Genomic DNA, 22,812 nt, shown 5'->3' on the forward strand with positions numbered 1-22,812 from the left:
AAAGATCTCATGCTGTGTAGCCAGCATGCTTCTTTGTATCACAAAACGCCTGTAAAAATAGCACAGATTTATAAAAAGAGCACCAAAAGGCATCCAACCTCTTACTCTATGAATCCAGAATAGCCCCAGGTCTTTGATGGGGAATGGAGCGAGCTGAACAGCAGGCATGAGTAAGTCTCCACAGGAGAGGTACTACCCGTATCTCAACTCTCCCAAAATTTGAGGCTCACAGTTCCAAAGCTTGATTGAAATTGAGCTGCTGGAAAACATAATCATGGGGGGCCTGGGTGGCTCAGTGGGTTAAAGCCTCTGCCTTCAGCTCAGGTCATGATCCCAGGGTCCTGGGATCGAGCCCCACATCGGGCTCTCTGCTCTGCAGGGAGACTGCTTCCTTCTCTCCCTCTCTATGCCTGCCTCTCTGCAACTTGAGATCTCTGTCTCTCAAATAAATAAATAAATAAATAAAATCTTTAAAAAAGAAAGAAAACATAATCATGTAGGAACAATTAAGAATTTTGTTTTCAAGATAAGAACTGAGAACAAAGCTTTAGCCATAGGCAAAATTATAGAATGAAACTATAACACAGAACACTTTTTTCCTCTGGGTTCTCAGCCCCTTAACTGCCTGGGACCCACACCCTCTTCTTTGCCTTCCCTTCCTTCACATTTCCTAATCCCAGGATCTCCTGTTCCCTTTAAAATATAAAAAATTACTAATTAAAAAATGATAACTGACTGTTTGCTTTTTGTGTCTGTGTGTGTGTGTGTGTGTGTGTGTGCGTGCGCCAGTCGTATCACTGGCTTTTCCAGTTCACAAAACATTTTCCACTTAAGAATTTAAATGAGACCACTGGAAGTATGAAAACAAAATACTAAGTGTCGTCTCTTCCATGCCTACGCTAGTAGAATCCTCTCGACCAGCTTCACTTCTGGTCTTTTTTCCAGAAACTCACTCACACCACATTCTTGCCGAACGAGAAGTGCTCTCACTGTTACTGCACGTTCATGGAGGACTCCTGACAAGGCGGTGAAACCCTGTTGGAGAGAGCTCCATGATTTCCAAGCAACACACCTGGAAACTACTCCCACCCATGGTCTCCTGGCAGCAAGGCATTGAGGAAGAAAAAGTGAAATAAGAATCAGAAGATCTGAGTTCTCCTTCTAACTGAAACATGAGAATAGTTTTGTCATCAATGTCGTTGGAGTTCCTAGTTCTTCCAGGGATCCCAGGGGTCATTATAAGAGTTCATTGAGAGAATACAAATAAAAACATTTCGTAAACCACAAAGCCAAGGAAAACTTAAAAAATGCCAAATGAGCCAAACCGGACTGAGATGTCATTTTCAGCACAGTTTACAGCATTGTGACACGATTTGTCTCTCTAAGGCACACACACAACAGCACCAAACACGCCAGATAGCCCACCTTCTCCTGAAAGAGAAGTCCTTCTCTACAGGGCCCGAGCAGGGTCCAGAGAGCTCACTGTAGAAAACACAGCTTGCTTGCTTGCTTGCTTGCTTGTTTTTTGTTGTTTTTTTCTTTAACTTGGATGGAGTTTGTCACTTTATCAAAGAAACTTTAATGTTTTCTAGTTCTATTTCTTGTTTTGATGCCTTTGTTTTGTACGTTTCAGAAGGAGGAACATTATTCTTGGCACACACACATGAAAAACCAAGCTTTGATACCTGTGGCTTTATCCTTAAATATGATCCATTCTTAGGTAAAAGTCTTAATGTAGATAAATGTACTCAGAATAAAGCATTATTTACACAAAATAAAATAAAAGCAGGATAGATGTTACAGGGAAAGATAATGGTTACAATACACAGGAAACATCCGGTCCAAAAATAACAGGTCCTAATGGCCTAAGGACTGTAGAGTAGTTTTCAACTTGTATTTACAATAGAAGAAATATTCCCCAGACATAAGATCTGATGCCACTGAGAGAATTATGGGTTTACGAATATCCTAGGTTTTTTATGTTATAGGCACAGTCTCTAGAAATGGCTTGTCAGGAGTAATGCATGGACAACCGACGGATGACTGATGGCCCTTCAGTGTCTTCTAGGATCTCCACAGGTTATTTCTTAACTCAAGCTATCCAACCCAAGTTTGCTCTTTTTTGTAACAGAAAAATATATTTTCCGCTGAAGTTTGGTAACTCAATTAGATATGAGAAAAGCTCATGTTGAAAGAAGCCTAAATATTTACTTACACAAAAGCACCATGAGTCTTTAAGCTTATTACAAGCAGGAATAGTAGTACTTTATCCCAAAGCCCCATAACTACTGCCTAGGTTTCTCTCTTAAAGAAGAAGAAAGTTTTGTTATCCCAGCGCTCATTCAAGGAAAACAGAGAGTTTAGATGGATTCCTTCTCCATCATTGATTCTCTGTCACTTGTGAATATGAGGGGAGGAGAAAAGAAGGACAATAGAGGGAGATACTCTTTATTTTTTTTAATCATATGATCTCACGAATATGAGGAATTTTTTTAATTTATTTTTTTTAATAAACATATAATGTATTTTTATCCCCAGGGGCACAGGTCTGTGAATCACCAGGTTTACACATTTCACAGCACTCATCACAGCACATACCCTCCCCAATGTCCATAACCCCACCACCCTTGCCCGTCCCCCCTCCCCCCAGCAACCCTCAGTCTGTTTTGTGAGATTGAGTCTTTTATGGTTTGTCTCCCTCCCAATCCCACCTTCTTTCATTTTTTCTTTTCCTACCCCCCCACTCCCCCACATTGCATCTCCACTTTTTCATTTCAGGGAGATCATATGATAGTCGTCTTTCTCCGATTGACTTATTTCGCTAAGCATAATTCCCTCTAGTTCTATCCACGTCGTCGCAAATGATAAGATTTTATTTCTTTTGATGGCTGCATAGTATTCCATTGTGTATATATACCACATCTTCTTTATCCATTCATCTGTTGATGGACATCTAGGTTCTTTCCATAGTTCAGCTATTGTGGACATTGCTGCTATAAACATTCGGGTGCATGTGCCCCTTCAGAGCACCACGTTTGTATCTTTAGGGTAAATACCCAGTAGTGCAATCGCTGGATCATAGGGTAGCTCTATTTTCAGTTTTTTGAGGAACCTCCACACTGTTTTCCAGAATGGTTGCACCAGCTTGCATTAGAGGGAGATATTCTATAATGATATAAGTTTGAACAAATGGATTGCGTATGCTTAGTTAAGTTCTTATTTCCTTTGACACTTCCCAGTTACTTTTAGTATTAAAAATGGAATCTAATCTCCAAACAGCGATTTCTGAACTGTTTTATCTTTTGAAGATAATGTGAGGGTTTATTATTTGAGCTCTCACCCTGCTACTATTGCTCTTTAAAGAGAGTATTATTTTAAAGATTTTATTTATTTATTTATTTATTTATTTCACAGAGGGAGAAAGATCACAAATAAGCAGAGAGGCAGGCAGAGAGAGGGGGAAGCAGGCTTCCTGCTGAGCAGAGAGCCCAATGTGGGGCTCAATCCCAGGACCCTGAGATCATGACCTGAGCTGAAGGCAGAGGTTTAATCCACTGAGCCACCCGGGCGCCCCTAATGGCATTATTTTAAATGTTATGTGAAAATGTTGCTGAGATCCTCTTATTTTTTTTTTTAATGAGATTGAATTCTTTTTTTTTTTAAGAAGTTAATAAATGTGCACAGAGAAAAGACTTGCACACATAAATTTATTAGCCTGGATCATCTCTAGATGGTAGGAATGTAAAATTATTTCTTTATAATGTTTTTATATTCTCTAAATCTGAAAAAAAAAATTTCACAATTAAATGTTCAATATTGATGTTAAGACAGCAATAACAAAATGAAAAGTTAGAGAGTTGAGTAGAATGAGGATATCCACAGCTTTTTATTGAAAAGCCAATGTTAAGATGGGGTGAGATTTTCCCATTGTGGATTTCATGTATGTGGGGTTTCCTTTAATTTGAAGAAAGAACTCTTCTTTCTCCTTATTTACAGGGCTAATTATAGACTCACATTAAGAATAAAAACTGAGATAGCAAACTCAATACATAGCAGGGGAAAATCCCCAAAGGTCAGAATTTTTATGCTCCATAAAACTTTCCAACTGCAATTCAATTGTTCCCACCTACATGCAAAGGAAAAAGGTAGACTAAAACCTTAAAATCTAAATGATTAAGATATAATAAGTGACCCCCAAAATTCTAAACAGTTACCACTTTGCAAGTTTTCATCTAAAATATTACATAAGTATACATAGGGCACTTGTGATGAACACTGAGTGTTATATGGAAGTGATGAATCACTAGACTCTTAAAAAATAATAAGATAAAATAAAATATTATATAAGAATAATAATTACTTTAGAGAGTTTTAATATAAAATAGTATAAAATATTTAAAAACTAAAAACTAATAAATCTAATTAGAATCTAAATAAAACTAACAATCTAAAATAATCTAAAGCATTTCATCTAAAATATCTAAAATTGGAATAAGTAACTTCTCCAAGTTGTTCAAGTTGTTTCTTCCTACTTAACCCACTGAAAGTTAATATAAAAAGGACTTTACCAATATCATGCTCGTTTTAAATCTTTCTAATGCAAAATCATTTCTATTAGGTCTCCGCCTACTTTATTCTTCATCATTTTGTGATTCTAGGATTTGAATTTTCAAAGACTCAGAAAAATCTTGGAACAAACGTGGAGCCAAAATAAATTGATCATCTAGAGAGGTCAGAGAGAAAGTGAAGTTGATAAAACTGTGTCTTTTCTGCTCTTTTACTTCAAAAGAGTTTTGTAAGGCTCTATTAGGCCAACTCTGGAGAATCAACTACAAAATAGCTGGGTTAGAAAAGGAAGAGGTATGCCACAGCTTCACCATCTGCAGACACTGCCCCGCAGATCTGTTGTAGATATAAAACCAAAGAATGGGGTTGGGTACCAGCACAGACCAGATCATATCAAAACCATTTCTAAAGTAGGTTCAGAGATGCCTGGCTGTTAAGATAATTAGAGAACATTTATATCACTGTCATATTTTACTCAGCTATCTCCCTGCTGACACTATAAAACTCAATATTGTGGCTCAGCAGGTTAAGCGTCTGCCTTCAGCTCAGGTCATGACCCTGGGGTCCTGAGATCAAGTCTTACATCAGGCTCCCTGCTCTGTGGGGAGACTGCTTCTCCCTCCCTGCTCATAGTCGCTCTCGCTATTTCTCTCTCTCTCTCTCTGATAAATAAGTAAAATCTTTAAAAAAAAAAAAAAAAAACTCAGGGCACCTGGGTGGCTCAGTAGGTTAAAACCTCTGCCTTCAGCTCAGGTCATGATCCCAGGATCCTGGGATCGAGCCCCACATCGGACTCTCTGCTCAGCAGGGATCCTGCTTCCTGCACCCCCCTCTGCCTCTCTGCCTACTTGTGACCTCTGTCTGTCAAATAAATAAATAAATAAATAAATAAATATCTTAAAAAAAAAAAAACCCAAACTCAATATTGATGGCTGCAGCTTCAATGCCATCAACAAAAATCATATCTATAATTTGCTCTCTCAAAGCCAAAGTTACTACAAAGATATAACCTCTCTGAGGCAATCTGGTCTGTGGGGCCCATCTGGTAGAACCTACAGTGAAGATAACAATGTTTTCACTGCATCATCCAATTTGTGTGTAATTGGCCAAATGACATCTTTTCCTTAGAGATGTTATTTTGGTCATATAATCTGTCTTGAATGACTACTACCTGGCATTGCAATTCTAGTGGGTCAATATTTGGGAATTTAATTCATTGCCTCCACCATATTGCTTCACATAGAGCTTATGTTCTTAACTATGAGGAGTCCATTTCCATTTATATCAAGGATAGACCAAATACAGAAAGGTAAACTGTTTTTATTTTGTTTTGTTTTAAATATTTTATTTCTTTGACAGAGTGAGACAAAGCAAGAGATGGAACACAAGCAAGAGGAGAGGGAGAGGGAGAACAGACCTCCTACTGAGCAGGGAGCCCGATTCGGGGCTCCATCCCGGAACCCTGGGATCACTACCTGAGCCTAAGGCAAACACCCAATGACAGAGCCACCCTGGCACCCCAGTAAACTGGTTTTTAAATATTGACTCATTGAAAACAAAGAACAGTGTTAATATCATAAGCAGTATATATTTCAAACTTGTAGTCTTCTATTGATATAAATATTGGTAAAGAGCACTACCTGCTAACAAATGGATCTACATTTGAGAAACAAAAACAAAAAGAGACAATGTCTTGTCACTGGGCTTCTTGCCAAGAAGTCCGGTCAAAGTACCCAGAGGCTGCCCTGTTTGATCAGCCGGCGGAGTGGGTTATGACGAACCCAAGTGTGCTGGCCCCAGTACTTATCTAACTGCAATTCTTTTATAACTGTTAGAACGGGTTCTCTTTTGTTTCATTTTGGTTTTGGGGTTTGGCTTTTTGGTTTTTTGGTGGGGTTTTTTTTTTCATCTCTTTTCTTGGCTTGGGTTCTTATAACACCTAATTATTATCTAAAATACATGACAAAGAAAATAAGAATAGCATGGAGTTCCTTGAACATTTTAAAAGACAGAAGAAGGACTTTTCTTGCTTTGGTTGGTTTGGGACCACTCCATCCTATCACTGATAGGACATGGTTGATTACAATAAACACTGATTTTCATGAAGTGGCTTTCTTTGGTAAATAGTTACTAACTCATCTTTAATCTATATCCTAAATACTTCTTCTAAAAAACATTAAACTCTGTTCTTCTCAGCTTTGCACTGATTGCGCTATAACCTTTACAGAACCTATTGATATGATAACGTGATTTTAGTAAACCCCCAGACTACTATGTGAATATACTGAACACTTAGCCCAAACCTTTGTGGTATATAGAAAGAGAGGAGATTTGACCAGGAGATGCTTTTTCAATTGTAGTGAGAATTAGAGTAGGTCAAATATGTAGGGTACCTAGCATAAAGGCATAGGGGTGTGTGTGTGGGTCTCAAACACTGTGCTAGACTTTCATATGTGCCCCAGTCCCCTAAAGTAATACTATCCTTGATTATGACATTGACCTGAATTCCAAATCAGAAACATCTGTTTTCACTGAAAAACTATAAACCCTCAGAAGAGAAAATTATTTTCCCACCTCAACTCTGTAGCCCATCCTTCTCTGAATTCTCAAACTGCCTTCTTCCCTGGTAGAGCAAATGAACTTTCCAAGCTTTTTTCCAAGACCAACCCTCCACTGGAACAATGGAGCACAGCCTTTCCTGCTTATTCAAGGTCTTTGTCCCCCATATTATACCTTCTCTCCCTGATCATAGCATCAGTTTTTCCCTCTGTACTCGATTACTCCCAAGAAAAAACGTTCTCTCTTACCTCTTAAAAAAGATCCTTTCACACTATAAATGTCTCAAGCTGTCACTTGATTTGTTATAAGTTGAATTGTTTTCCTCAAAAGAAGACAGCGATGTCCTAGCCCTCAGTGATTCCAAACATGACCTTATTTGGAAATAAGGTCATTGCAGATGGAATTAATTAGGAGGAAGTCATCCTGGAGTAGGGTGGGTTCCGATCCAATCTGACTGGTGTCCTGTAAGAAAATGGGCATGTGAAAACACAGAGACACACAGGGGAACACCATGTGATGATGAAGACAGAGATCAGAGTTATGCAGTGCAAGTCAAGGAATGCCAAAGATTGCTGGTAAACCACCCGCAGCTAGGAAGAAGCAACAAGACATTCCCCCTAGAGGTTTCAGGGGGAGGATGGCCATGCCAACAATCTGATTTCAGACTTCTACCTTCCAGAACCACTGAGACAAAACATGTCTGCTCTTCTAAGCCACCCAGTCTCTGGTACTTTGTTACAACAACCCTGGGAAACAAATAGATCATTTCCACTCTGTGTTAGATTTTTCCCAAGAGCAGAAAACATTATTTTTTATCGCTTAAAAATTCCCTTGACCCTAAATCTTCCTTAAGCTAGCAACCTACTCCTGGCTTCCTTTTTTTTTTTTTTTTTTTTTTTTAAGATTTTATTTATCAATTTAGCAGAGAGAGACAGAATACAAGCATGGGGAGGGACATAGGGAGAAGCAGGCTCCCCACTGAGCAGGGAGCCTGATGTGGGGCTCCATGTGAGCCTCAATCCCAGGACCTTGGGGAGCTCGATCCCAGGACTCTGGAATCATGAATTAACCCAAAGGCAGACCCTTAACAACTAAGCCACCCAAGCGCCTCACCTGTGCTTCCCTTTTATAGGAAATTTCTTTAGAGTCACTTCGAAGTGGTGCCATTACTTAATCTCCTGTTTTCTAGTACACTCATTCTGGTCAGACTCTCACATTCTCTCCACTCCTCAGATCCTATTTTTGTCAAGGTAACTTACTGTACTTTGCTTTTCTTCAAAAAGAAGTGAAATTTTATGTTTATTTCTTAATTTAGCTATTGTCTATGTCTCTCACTAGAATCTAAGCTCCCAAAATGACAGGGAATTGGGATATGTTTTCACTGACTCCCTCCAGGTCCTAGCACTCAGTGGGTCCTTAGTGAAATTTTGTTGGATGATGTAATACATTTACTTTTGGAGTATTAATTACATGTGATACATAAAGTTTCTATTAGGGTTTAAATACTCTTTAATTATGGATGTTAGAAATTTTGTAAGGAATTTGTTGCAGTTTTCAGGAATTTGAAGGCTACTAATAAAAGGTTATTTATCGGGGCACCTGGGTGGCTCAGCAGGTTAAGCCTCGGCTCAGGTCATGATCTCAGGGTCCTGGGATCGAGCCCCACGTTGGGCTCTCTGCTCAGCAGAGAATCTGCTTCCCCCTCTCTTTCTCTGACTGCCTCTCTCCCTGCTTGTGATCTCTGTCAAATAAATAAATAAAATCTTTTAATTAAAAAAATTTTTTTTAATTTTTAAAAATTTTTTTAAACTTTTAAAAAAATGATTTATGCTTTGCAAGCATATATTATTACTCATTCTTCACCCTAGGGTAAACTGTGGCATCTCTATTTTATATTCTTCCTTTCCAAGCTATTAGCAGATATTACTCTTCATATTCATCCTATGTACAGGGAAAAGGCATTTTTTTTTTTAACTTGCATCTTACAGATTCAGAAACTAAATGACTTGTGAGTAAAGGGGTCTTCTTATGACATCTAAGTGCATAAATGAGAAAACACAAACTGATCAAATCAGTTTAATTTCTACTAAAATCACCCACCATCAAACCTACCTTATAATTTCACTGATATATAAGATTATTATCTTGATTATACTAAATGAAAAAAAAAATAACTTCTTCCTGGGTATTATGGCAATTTATAGGTGAGGAATATGAAATCAGATATATTATGCAAACAAATGGATAAATGAAGACTTCTTGCTCAGGTCAGTGTTCTGAGGAGCAGCAAAATTTAGCACAGTGAGTGAGAAAAAGAGAAAATTAAGGAGCACTGTTAAACATATTCAGAAAGTACATTATCTGTAATGTGCATAAGACTATGATCACATTAGTCTATGATGTGATAGTTCACAGGGATCAACCATCTATATCCATATGAACTTGTCTTCCCATTTTTTCATTGCCCTCTCTATCAGTAACAGCAAGATAAGGCAGCAAATTAAAGATACTGAGTCTTTGCTAATGAAGATATCAGAGATACATTGTTACACTGTTTATGGAGGCCTCCATAGAAGAAAGACATTATGAATTTTTTTCAAGCTCTTTTTTAGAAATGAGAGTAATATAACAAAAGTATTTTAATCATCTATGAATATATATAATAACAATACTTTTGTGAATACTGTGTTTCATATTTCCACTAAAGTCACCTTTTTTGAAAATTATGTTAACTCACTAACTTCAAGAAGAAAATTAATTCCAGAACTTTTAAGGAAAAGTGCTATTGGATTTAACAAGACAAAAATCATTTATAAAAATACATTTGCATTCTATTTTATGAAATCTTAATTCAACCCTTGGTTTCACTCAACTAACTTCTCTCTCCCCCAAAACTCTTCCTCTTAACCACCCTTCCTTTCCTTCCAATCAGATTTCCCATCATTTTTTCTTTCCAACCTAGACAAATGGAAGAGGCATCTCTACGTTTATCTGAAGACAGCCCTGTACCTGAACTACTAAGCCTCTTCTCTGCGTGCACCTGAGGCACTGCTCACCTCTCCCTCCCACACCTTCAACCTTTTCCTGGCCCTTGGTTTCTTCCCAGCAGCACTCACACTCATCCACTTACTCCATGATCCACTGGAGCCAATACACTATTTCACTCTCCTTTCCCAGCCAAAGTCTGAAACTTCTTTTCAATTATCAACCCACAGGCTCAACAATCTCCGGGTATCCCTCCTTTGACAGGCCTGTCAGCAGTATTTGGCATTGGATGACAGCTCTCTCCCTGAAACAACCCTGCCTTGTCTTTCAGAAAGCCACACTCGCCTTGTTTTTCTTCAATTTTCCTATACCCTTTATCAGTCTGTTTTGTTAATGCTAAATGTGAGTCCTTCTAGCATTCGTGTTACTCCTATGTAATGTTAGTGTCCCTCTAAAGCCTGTTCTGGGGCACCTGGCTGGCTCAGTTGGAAGAGCATGCAACTCCTGATCTCAGGGTCATGAGTTCAAGCCCCGTGTTGGGTGTGGAGAATGTTTAAACAAAAAATTTTAAAAGAAAAATCTTTAAATAATAATAATAATAATTTTTTTTAAATAAACCCTGTAATAGATCCACTTTTCTTGAATAAGCTTCTCTATTCCCTTTGTGTCAGTTACACCTGTTAGGGCTAAATTGTGTCCCTTCAAAATTCATATGTTGAAATCCTAATGCCCAATACCTCAGAATGTGGCTACAAATGGTCTTTAAAGAGGCAATTGAATTAAAATGGGATCGTGTGACTGGCCTTTATCCAATATAAATGATGTCCTTATAGGAAGAAGAGATTTGGGCACCAGTAGACACAAGCAAAAGATGAAATGAAGACATGGGAGATTACCAAAGACAGAGTCCTCAAAAGAAATCATCCCTGTAGATACACTGGTCTTGGACTTCTAACCTCCAGGACTGTGAGAAAGTATATGTGTGTTGTTTTGGCCACTCAGTCTGTGGAATTTGCTTGGTAACCTCAGGAAATCCATACACGACCCATGATTAGGCTAAACTTATGACTGTGGTGCCATATCTAATCATATCTCACTCCTGCTAGATCTCACCAATTGGTGTCTCAAAAATATTTCAAGAATTTGCCATATGTTGGGGCATCTTGTTGCCTGAGCCAGAAACATGGTCACTTTTGTGGATGCTATTTGAGCCCCATGTCAAACCCCTTCCCCCACCTCAAGCTCCAGTTTTCCTTCAGAGTTCTCTCTGATTTTCTGCCTTGGGGTTTTCTCCAAAATTCTAAGAACTTGCTCAGCAGTTCTCAAGAGCAGAGGAGTTATCCCTGGAGGTACACACAAACCAGAGGAGAGTGCAGAAATAAAAGTCATCTCCAGCGGTCCAGAGGGACACTTCTGAAGAGCTTTCAACACAGTTCCACAGAAGAGTCCCTTCAAATTGTGCTCCAGCTTTTGCAGCAATAAACAGCTCAGTGATGTACACTTTTTTGGTTTTTCTCCTTCCTAAATTGGCTTTTCTCATTTTCTGACTCACTCCTTTCATTCCCCTGCTCTTACTTCCTGGGATCACCTTTAAAATAAAACTCTTGAACCCCAGTCCTAATCTCATACTTGTTTTGAATAAAAAGCCAATGGCATTCTCTTGGCTTCCTCCTTCAACCATTTTATCTGGCCATCTATTATTAATTTCTGCTGATTCTACCACAGACTTCAAATTAGTTTAATCTCTCCAAGCCCACTGCCTTTACCTTGGGTTCAGGTCACCATCTGCTCTTAACTGGATAATAATACAATCTTCTCACTAATTTTCTTTGCCTTATGAATTGCCCCTCACCAAATCGTTCTACTGAGGGAAGTCAGTGTGTGCTTTCTAAATAGACTGTCTGATCTTACTTACTCACTCATAAAAACTTTCAGATATTCTTAATTGTCTTTAGCATGATGTCCTTTACATGATTTGCAAGGTCTTTTAGTTTTCCTCCCCAGTTTCATCCTTCATTTCTCACCTGGTAGACTGGATCATTAAGCTCTTTTCAGGTCTCTGACCAGCCATGCAATATCTCCCCTCAGGGCCTTTGCACATGTTGCTCCCTCCTCTTGAAATTTCTTTTTTTTCCCACTCTTCATCACCACTACCACTCAGCTTTGCCATTCCTAGCTTAGTTGGCACTCAATCTTAAAAACCTCTGATGTTGACTTATTAGGTGCCTCTTCTATTTCCTCTCAAGACATATTATGCTATGTCTTAATCAACTGTTTATTTGTTTATGTCATACATTTGATTATAATTTTTGAAGGTTTCTATTTCCCATAATCTCTCAAGTACTGCACAGATATCCAATAAATATTGTTAAAATAAATGAATTAATAAAAATGGAAGATAAACTGTTGAATAATGTTACTAAACACTTTCACAACAGAAAACCTGGCAAACAAGTTTTCAAATCATATAGAAAGGATGAAGCAAAACAGAAGGAAGATTAATAAATAGAAACTCTATAAAAATCTAGGACAAAAATGCTATCTTCAGAAAACTTTGATACCATTACTGCTGTAACCATGGATACATGCCCACTCAGACTTTTTAAATCTATTACTTAGAAAGCAATTTAAAAAGCTTGTAATACAAAGCCAGCATTTTCAATGGAAAATTAAGTCAACCCCATAACCTAATGAATTTTGAAATGACTTTTTAATGAGATGGTTCTCATTTATGACCTCCTTCAATGGACCAGTAAGGCACTAAGCAAGACTACGCTTTCAGTGAGACTGAGACGTAAGGAAAACTTGTTCTAGGCCATGACTGTACGGTTCTCACTCGGATGGCGCTCTTTCTCCTCTCACTGCTTCCACTTCAGCTCCGTGCTCTCAAATCAGAAGCCTCCTGTGTCTGCCCACCACCCTCCCTGCCCCTTGGCCACACCGAATCTTACCAGAGGTCCCGGTAAACCCCCCTTCCCAGCAACCCACCATCTAAATAATGTGCAGTCACTGCCATTGTCTGCCTCTCCACTTTGTTGGAACAAACAAATAACAGCACTTGAGTGCATGAGTGGGAATTTGGGGTGAGCAATGATGGGGAGGTTGGTTTTCTGGGCATTCTAGAGGGAATGTGTGGAATCTTACCAATCACTCCCAATAAACAATTCCCATCCCAGAAAGGCTTGGGAAGCACCTCTTAGCTCAGTCTATCATTAGGTCATCGCTGTGGCCCTGGAGGAGCTATTTCGTACATAATCCAGACAGTGTTGCTCAGCATCTTAGCGACACTGTGCCATTGTCCTCAAGAGAATGGGCAGGAACCATACCGTCCCTTCACTGAAATACTCCACATGCAGGCATATTGTCATCACCAGCTAAACAAGAGAGCCACTACAGTACTCATTCCTTTAAAAATGCTCTATTTGAGTCTGCACAATTATTTTGATTCCCCATTTAGCAGGCAATAACTTTTACTATACGTTCTTGGGTGACTCTAAGGTGTCAGCTAATGAAATCATGCAAATTTCCAAAATACAGTTCTTTCATTTACTCAGTGAATGTTTTTGGAGTGTCTGTATTGTGTCTGCCAGGCCCTCTCCTAGGTATTAAGGGATCTTTGATGAACAAAACAGACTAAATCCTTGCTTTCTTAGAGTTCATATTTTAGTAGAATTAGAGCAAAATAATATACAGTTCATTTTAAAAAACACTTATCATACAATGAGTCACTGTGTAGTTTTAAATATTGTCTCCCAAAGAATAAAATTTAAAGATTTAAAAATACATACACATAATGTTTCCATGTTAAATGGGGAAAAGACCACAAAAAAGGATATAAAACTATATATATATATATATATATATATATATATATATATTTCTTCTATATGATGTAGCTTTCTCTATATATAATTCCCAAGCTTATAAAAAATTAATTGAGGCATGTGTAGACACAGATAGAGCTTCCAAATATAGCTAGATATAGATTTAAGGAAAAAAGAAAGAATAGATACAATAAGAGTTACTAGTGCTATCTTTGGAGTGAGATGACCAATAAAAAATTTTTACAGTTATTTTCATCATTATATTTCTTGTACTTCTTGAAATTTCATGATGAATGTCCTTTTATTGGTAGCAATCAAATACTACATTATGTATTTTTAAGGGAAAACTGAGAGAACAGAAGGGGGCTTATGAAAACCCCCTGCACTTTTCACTCATTTTTCTGTACACTTAAAACTGCTCTAAAATATATCAGTTAATGTTTTTTAAAGAAATAGGCTAAGATGAACTCCATCTCTTTTACCTTCCAGTCTGCAAAACACTACACAAAAATAACAGCTCCTAGATCTTGGAAATGCAGAGACCAGTAAAATGTCTCAGAGACAGATTTTTTTCACCTTTCCTTGCCAAGTAAGTACATTAAATACATACATGTGTGCACACATACACATACAGGTATATCCACGCTCACTGTACATAATATTCCTTTAGAAGGAAGGATATTTTATCATCTAAATGTAAAAGCATAATCTTAAAGTGAGAGAAGTTCTGTCAAATGCAATTAAACTTGACTTCCGAACAACCCCCTCCAGTTTGTGACTTTTCTCATTTCACCTGCCTTTGTGAAGAATTGTACAACGTGGGTTGGGAATCCGTGGTATACAGCCCAGTGTTGTATCCAACTACAACTCAGGAAAGGAGAAGGCCGTGTTACAAAAATCAGGACTCTTCAGCCACAGCTTTCAGAGGATGGAGAGACAATCTCCCAAAGTCATTCTCGAGGAGTTGGCTCGTTGCATGTTCCATGCCATTCTTAGTCATTTATCACTGTTGTGAAATCATATCGAATGTGCAAATGCTAGCCTCTTGTAGATAGTGAATTAGTCTTCCGAGCTGATCCCTGGATTTGTTTATGACCTTGAAGTTCTCACACCTGGTCTTGTGAAACAGAACGAGGAGTGAATGTTCACAGACCGGATCCCCCAGCAAAACCTTTAGAATATGGTCCACTGCGGAATCAGTGAAGTGATGAAGGAGTTCTGCCAGAGGAAACAGGTGCTGTTGCTCACTGAAGATCTCAAACAGGTACTCCCTGCTTCTCAGTAAGAGAGACTCAGAACTTCCAGATCTAGTGCTGTGGTCCGCTGGTTCTCCTGCAGACTCTCATCTCTGTCCCAGGCTGGCAGCATTCCAAGTGTGGCTCAGATAGTTTCTGAGCGGGAGTAGAGGGGGCTGAGGGGGCATTTGCATTGAGGAACAGGAGTCACAGCCATCCGTCAATTGTATGTCATTTTACACAATTACTAGAAATGGCACAGGTTTTTTCAAAGTACAACATTCAGGGGAATTCCTGATCCCACCACCCAACTAAATTCTCTTGCTGCTAGGGTAAGTGGGGACTCAGGGCAGAATGCAAGGCTCTAAGGGCAAAGTCACTGAAGTGGGGAGGAGGGGTTCACACACACGCTTCCCTTCCTCCTCAATCTCAGGCAGGTAAGAACAGGCCCACATTCTTCCACGTACACTCTCACCAGAGACTAGAAATAAAGACTTCGAACTCTGTGCTGGGCTTCTCGGGCACTTGAGCGATTGTCATTCTGGGATGAAGCAATGTGGCCATATCCTTTTATCTGACTCCTCTGTAAATTGATAAAGAGAAAACAGATGAACTCGTCTGGTTATTCCAGTTCCACAGAAATTACTCCCAATTTTAAGAGAAACTTTTAGGTAGAAATCTTGAGGATTGAATTGCAACTTAATTTATAATGCCTCTATTTATTAAGTAAGAGAAAATTAATCTTTCTTCTACGGGTATTGGTCCTTCCAGAGAGAAGTAGTCTCACGCAATCGATAACAGAGACTGATAAAATTTAATGCATCCACTGTGCTCCATTTAAATTATCTGACTTCACTCCCTGACTGCTATTTGTAACAAAGTAACAACTCAGTTTTGAAGGTGAAACTGCCAAGTTCTACATACTGACAAAATGATCTGCTACAGAATAACCCTGCATTGCTAATAAGTGACCCCTCAGCCCAGACAAAACCATGGAAGCGCAGAACATACCAACATGGCAAAATTCAAGCTTAGTGACAAGAGGCCTTTTCTAGACACACAAATTTAAACATGAACTCAAAGCGCCTTTTCCAATGTGATTTTTTCTTCAATCTGTAGAACCACTAGGACAGTACCAGCCTCCTGACTCTTCTATCCTCCTGACAAAACAATTGATGACCTCTGAACCAATTGTCCTAATTCTCTAGCTGTTGATTTGTTTGGACAGATTAATCTGATGGGGTTAAGTCTTCATAACAAAAAAAATAATAATAATAAAAATAAAGGGCCCAGATTAGGTAACTTGCCTAAACCTGAAGACCAGAGTCACTTTTATTAAGGCCCATTGACACATCTTGCTTTAAAGAGGTAAGCCCTGGGGGCATGTCTGCCTTTGGCTCAGGTCGGGATCTCACGGTCCTGAGTTCTAGTGCCCTGTTAGGTTTCCTACGCAGCAGGAAGTCTGCTTCTCCCTCCCCCTCTGCCCTCCCACTTCCTTCCCCCTCCCCCTGGTGCACATGTGCTCTCTGTCTCGTGAATGAATGAATGAATGAATGAACAAATAAATGATAAGATAAACCCTATATTTTGTCTCCTTTCCTCTTCTGGTAATTTCAGACCACTCCCTTTCCTGTCTTCCAACTTCCAGCTGTACGGTTAATACCTTATCTGCATAGTTGAGAAATGACTTGTTACTGTCCGTTTGCCAGTCCTGATTTAACCTTCTTCCCAGATTCTTTCTTCCTCACTCAGAGAATGAACTACTAAGGCCCTGTCTTAGCAAGAAATATTACTTTTATCTGTACATATTGCAGCAACCTCTGGTTAAAATAATAAAGGTAACATTTTTCTCAGAACTTCTCTCACCTTTTGTCCCTTTCAGGCACACATTTAAAGCTTCCAGTTTTTCTCCATTCTTCCCTCTCACACAGTTTGCTTTCCAGAAAAATTATAAATAATTTACTCTCAAGTACAAGATTGGCAAAAATTAGCCCTTTTCCAAAGATGTTTCCTTAAACAGAGAACAAAAATCTCATTTCTAAGGCTAGAGATGCAACATCGGCAAAAGGTCATAAGGGAAGATACCTTTGTGGTATCCTTTAACTCTTACCCCTGGGGATATACTATTCAAATTAGGGATAACAACCTATTGAGTGGGTTAACACCAGGTTATCTTTTAATGAAATAGAAATGTCAAGGCAAGAATCACTTTAGAGTAAAGGTAAATACTATTAGAATTTTCATTCTGTTTCTGTTTTACATATACATGTATTATTCATATACATACGTCTATGTGAAATATATAAATACCTGTCTTAGAATAATCATTATCAGGAAGTTGGAGAGTTACTTGCCCCTTGACTCTAAGTTGCTGAATTCTTCTGATTTTTCTTGTGTAGCTTCACTGACATGCAGCCCTGCTCTCCTATTCCCACCGCCATCATAGGCTGGACTTCCATTTCAATTCTGAAATAATCACCGTCTACATGACTGCCGTCTCCTTCGTTCTTCTGGCTTTTTAGAGCTTCAGAAGCACAGCATGTCTGGATCCAAACTCATTGTTTCATTCTCATACATTTGCAAGACAAAATCCTTCATTCCTCAGCCTGGCCCTCTACCATCTGCCCCATTTTCACCTTGTCATCCCTTTCTCCGGCAGCTCTCAGACTTGCCTGCAGGCATTCTTCTGCTCTGTCTCCCTGGCTGTGCTCACATTCTTCAGCCCCAAAAGGCATCCTCTTCCTCAGGCTCATCCTCAGTAAGATCAATTACACCATCTTCCAAGGTACCCCTCAGTTCCCCCCTCCCCCCCAACCACTAAATATAATAGAATAAAAATAATATTTCTTGCTAAGATAAGTCCTATCCTCCATAGCACAGCCCACTGACCCCTCGGTGGTACCTCACCTTCCTGGGAAGCCCTACATGTTATTATTTTTAACCCTTCATTGGCCAAACTGTCATTGTCCTCCTATTTTCAGTTACTTTTTTCTTTTTTTATCTTACCTGTTCAAAGAGATTATAAGCCCATTAAAAGGCAGAATCTCAAGGTGTTGTTCGCCATCCACAGCACCTACAACAGAGGTCCTCAATAAACATGTTTAATTGATGGATTTTCCTATTATACGCAAGACCATCACTATGATCTAATAGCTGAACATTTGGCTATAAATTTAAAGAAATGCTATTCAGTTTTGGTTTTTATACTCTATTCAGCTTATTTTTGATATTTAACTTTCCATCAAATTTCATTTTCTAAGTAAAAACAAGTTGATATTTATTATTCTTAAATTACATGGACGCAATTCATTCATAACTTTCTAGCTAACTGTACTACTACTGGTAATAACAATCTTGTCTCATTTAACTTACTTTCCCACTCTCTGCAGAAGGTTTTAATGAGAAAAAAAGTTTAGGTCATTGAAACAATAAATGTTCTGAAGTGACCAAGGTGGAATGGCTGATAGAGTTTCTTCTCATCAGAGGGTTTGAACCACAGGTTATGTACATAACTTAGAAAAGCTAAGTGTAAAGGGAATTCAGGTATTGGAAGACGGTTGAACTTGGTGGACTTGCAATATCGACCTTGAAATCCCAGGATTCTAAATTCTACATGCTCAATAAACAAGTCCTGAACAACCAAGAACTATCTTTTCCCTCCCTCCCACTTCACCTTTGAAATATATCCTGAAATGTATTCAGATCACAGTGGTTCATTACACTAACAAGAACAAAACTTATGAATGATGAATTATAAGAGAACTAGCTCTTTAGTCTAGCATTCTATGCATTATCTTCTAGATTTTTAAAAGATTATTGTATATGCTATAATTTTTAATATCCTCATCTAGATTTATTTATACTTTACACAAAATGAAGGATTTCTTTTTAAAATCTTCAAGTGTTAAGATTACGACTAGCGTAAAAAATGATGACGTGAACCCTCACAGGAGGGACTGGCCTGAAAACACTATGAAAATACAGCCCACATTTTATATATCTCTGATTGAAACAGAAGGGTCACCACTAGGATTAATTACAAGACAAGGATGTCTGCTCACACCATTTCTATTCAACATTGCATTTGAGGTTCTGGCTAGCGCAATTAAGCATGAAAAAGAACTTAAAATAACCAGATTGAAAAAGAAGAAGTAAAACCACTCACAGATGACATGATCTTGTATATAGAAAACCTTAAGAAATATACTTATATAAATATTAGAATAAATAAATGAGTTAAGCAAAGTTATAGAATACAAGATCAATATGCAAAATTCAATTGCTTTCCTATAATTAGCAATGAACAATCTGAAAATAAAATTAAGAAAACCATTTCTTTTTTTAAAGTTTTATTAAGTAATCTCTACACTCAGCGTGGGGCTCAAAATCATGACCCTGAGATCAAGAGTCACGTAGTCAGATCATATAGTCATAAATCACATAGTCATAGATCAATAGTCACACTTTGTCACCTAAGCCAGCCAGTTGCCCATGAGAAAACCATTTCATTTAAAATAGCATCAAAATGAATAAAATACTTAGGAATAAATTAAAGAGGTGCAAGGCTTATACACTAAAAACTACAAAACATCATTGAAATAAAGAGGAACTAAATACATGGAAAGGCATCCCATATCTATAGGTCAGAAATTTTAATATTATTAGAATGACAGTACTCTCCAAAATGACCTATAGATTCACTGAAGCTCTACCAAAATCCCAACAGGCTTTTTTTTTTTTTTTAATTGACAAGCTGATTCTGTAATTCAGATAGAATGCAGAAAACACAGATTAGCCAGAACAGTCATGAAAATGAAGAACGAGCTTGCATGATTCACACTTTCCAACTTCAAAACTTACTACAAGGCTAAAGTAATTAAATCTGTGTAGTACTGGTATAAATATAAACATATGGATCAACGGGATAGCTTAAAAGTCCAAAAATAAGCCCATACAAACATAGGAAGTTAATGTTCTACAAAAATGCTATAGCAATTTAAGTAAGAATGACTGGACTTTTCAACAAGTAATGCCATGACAACTGGTTAGCTACATGCAAAGAATGGAGTAGGACCCCTAACTCATACCATATATAAAAATTAACTCTAAATGGATAAAAGACCTAAATGTCAGAGCTAAGATGATAAAATGCTTAGAAAAACATCTTTTTGTGTTTGGGTGCAAATCTTTGCGGCAATGAATTAAACAACAGCTTTTTAGATTTGACTACTGAAGTTCAGGCAATGAAAGGAAAAATAGACAAATTTGAATTTCAAAATGAGAAACATTTGTGTTTTAAAAACACTGTCCAGAAAATGAAAAGACAACCTATAGAATGAGAAAAATATAGCTACAAATCCTGTATCTAATAAGAGTCTAGAATCCAGACTATATAAAGAATTCTTATGCTTCAGCAATAAGACAAAGAATTCAATAAGAAAAATGGCAAAGAATTTGAATATACATTTATCCAAGACCTACAAGTGGCCAACAAGTACATGAAATAGTGTTTAACATCATTAATTATTAGGGAAATGCAAACTGAAACTATAATGAGATACTTCATACCCACTAGGATGGCTATAATAGAAAGAGGAATAATAACAGATGTTGACAAGAATGTGAAGAAGTTGGAACCTTCATATGTTGCTGGTGGGAGTGTAAAATAGTACAGCCACTTTGGAAAACAGTTCAACAGTTACTCAAAAAATTAAACATAGCTACTGTATGATCCAGCAATTTCTATGCGGGTACCCAAGAGAACCAAAAACATGTTTTCAGAAAAACTTGCACGTGAATGTTCATAATAGAATTACTCAAAAGAGCCAAAAAGTGGAAACAACTCAAATATTCACCAATGGATGAATGAATAAACAGTATGTGACATATCAATACAATAGAATATTGCTCAGCCATAAAGAGGAATGCATTCTGGTATCTGCCAAAACCTGGATAAACCTTGAAAGCATTATACAAAGTGAAAGAAGCCAGACACAAAAGGTCATATATTATAGGATGCTATTTATAGGAAATGCCCAGAATAGGCAAATCCATACATGCAAAAAGTAGATAAGCATTTGCCAAGGCTTGGGAGGATGGGGAAGTGAGAAGTGACTGCTTATGGGTTTGAGGTTTCTTTTGAGGGTAATGAAAGTGTTCTGGAATTAGGTAGCAGTATAGAGTGCATAGCTATAAATATACTAAAAACTATTGAATTGTATGTTTTAAAGGGGTTGATTTTACTCTATATGAATCACTTCCCAATTAAAAAGTAAGAAGAGAGAAAAAGAAAACCACTTATGATGTGAAGAAAATACTGAAATCAGAGATTAATTTGATGACAGGAAACTTAGTTATCAGTTATTTATAGTTAGTGATTACCTTTTGATGACCTGTAGCTATTTGTTTACATGTCTGACATGCTCTTTTTAAAAAGATTTTATTTATTTATTGAAAGAGAGAGAGCATGACCAGTGGGGAGGAGTAGAGGGTGAGGGAGAAGCAGGAGCAGGACCCCGAGGTCATGATCTGAGTCAAAGGCAGACACCTAACCAACTGAGCCACCCAGGCACCCCTGTCTGACATACTTTTAAACAGGTGTCTCTCAAATCATCAGCAGCATTGGATAAAAAAAATTTTTTTAGTTTTCAGTCTATCTCAAACCAATACTTTTAAAAAATATAATAAATATAAATGGATAACAGAATAAAATCAACACACATAAATGACTCTGTTAAATTGCTATAAGATTTCTTAGACATTACTCTCAATCCCTGTACTTATTTCATGATAGACTGGGTAAGAAACCAGCGCAGATTGGCACTTGTCCATGACCCACACCTTGGGTAGCGCTGCTTTAGATGTATATTCCTTGGGGATGGGGGCATGTTTTATCTACCTTTGTATCTACTCAGGCAGCATGGATTGATTGCTAGTTGAATTGGATCAACCAAGCCACTTAAATATAACAGCTTCACTGATAAATAATTCAAACAACCATTGAAAGACTGGGATTCAAAACTCGGACAGTAGAAACAGGCTAAAATCAGCTCAACAAGAATAGGTAGCAACTGAATCATGGTTGATATCGGCAGCACTAATTACTCTTCTGCATTAAATGGTAATGATTTTTTATTCATTTCATAGGTTTTTATACCTTAACTTCACTAAGTAGGGTGACAACTTTAGGAAATAAATTACATAAACAAAACAAAACCAAAAATAGAGACAGAATCATTTTAGCTCTAAAATGACAAAGAATGCCAGCATTGAACTTTCATACACAATTCACAGATTATTTACAGAAAGTGATTCCTAATGTTGCTGAGAATAGTCCTATTTTTTTAAGGGGGAGGGGAATTTAAAATTTAAAATGCTAGCAACTATGAAGGTGGCTCCTAGAAGTCTTCATAACCAAGAGAATGGGAGATGTTTGAGAAATGGAATCTGGGACTGGGCTAAGGCACCAAGCAGATTTCATAATACAGGTTTCCCCTACTATCCAAAAACAGAGTCCTCCTGTGAAAACTTTTGTTAAGCCAACATGGCCTAAAATGAAGAGTATCACCCAATTTCCAAAATTTCCAAAAATTTATGTTAGTCTATTTCACTTTTATGAAAGATCTAAACTAGCATAGTAATGG

Source organism: Mustela putorius, unplaced genomic scaffold (genome assembly GCF_011764305.1).
Source record: "Mustela putorius furo isolate JIRA1106 unplaced genomic scaffold, ASM1176430v1.1 tig00003871_pilon_pilon_pilon, whole genome shotgun sequence".
NCBI classification, from domain to species: domain Eukaryota; kingdom Metazoa; phylum Chordata; class Mammalia; order Carnivora; family Mustelidae; genus Mustela; species Mustela putorius.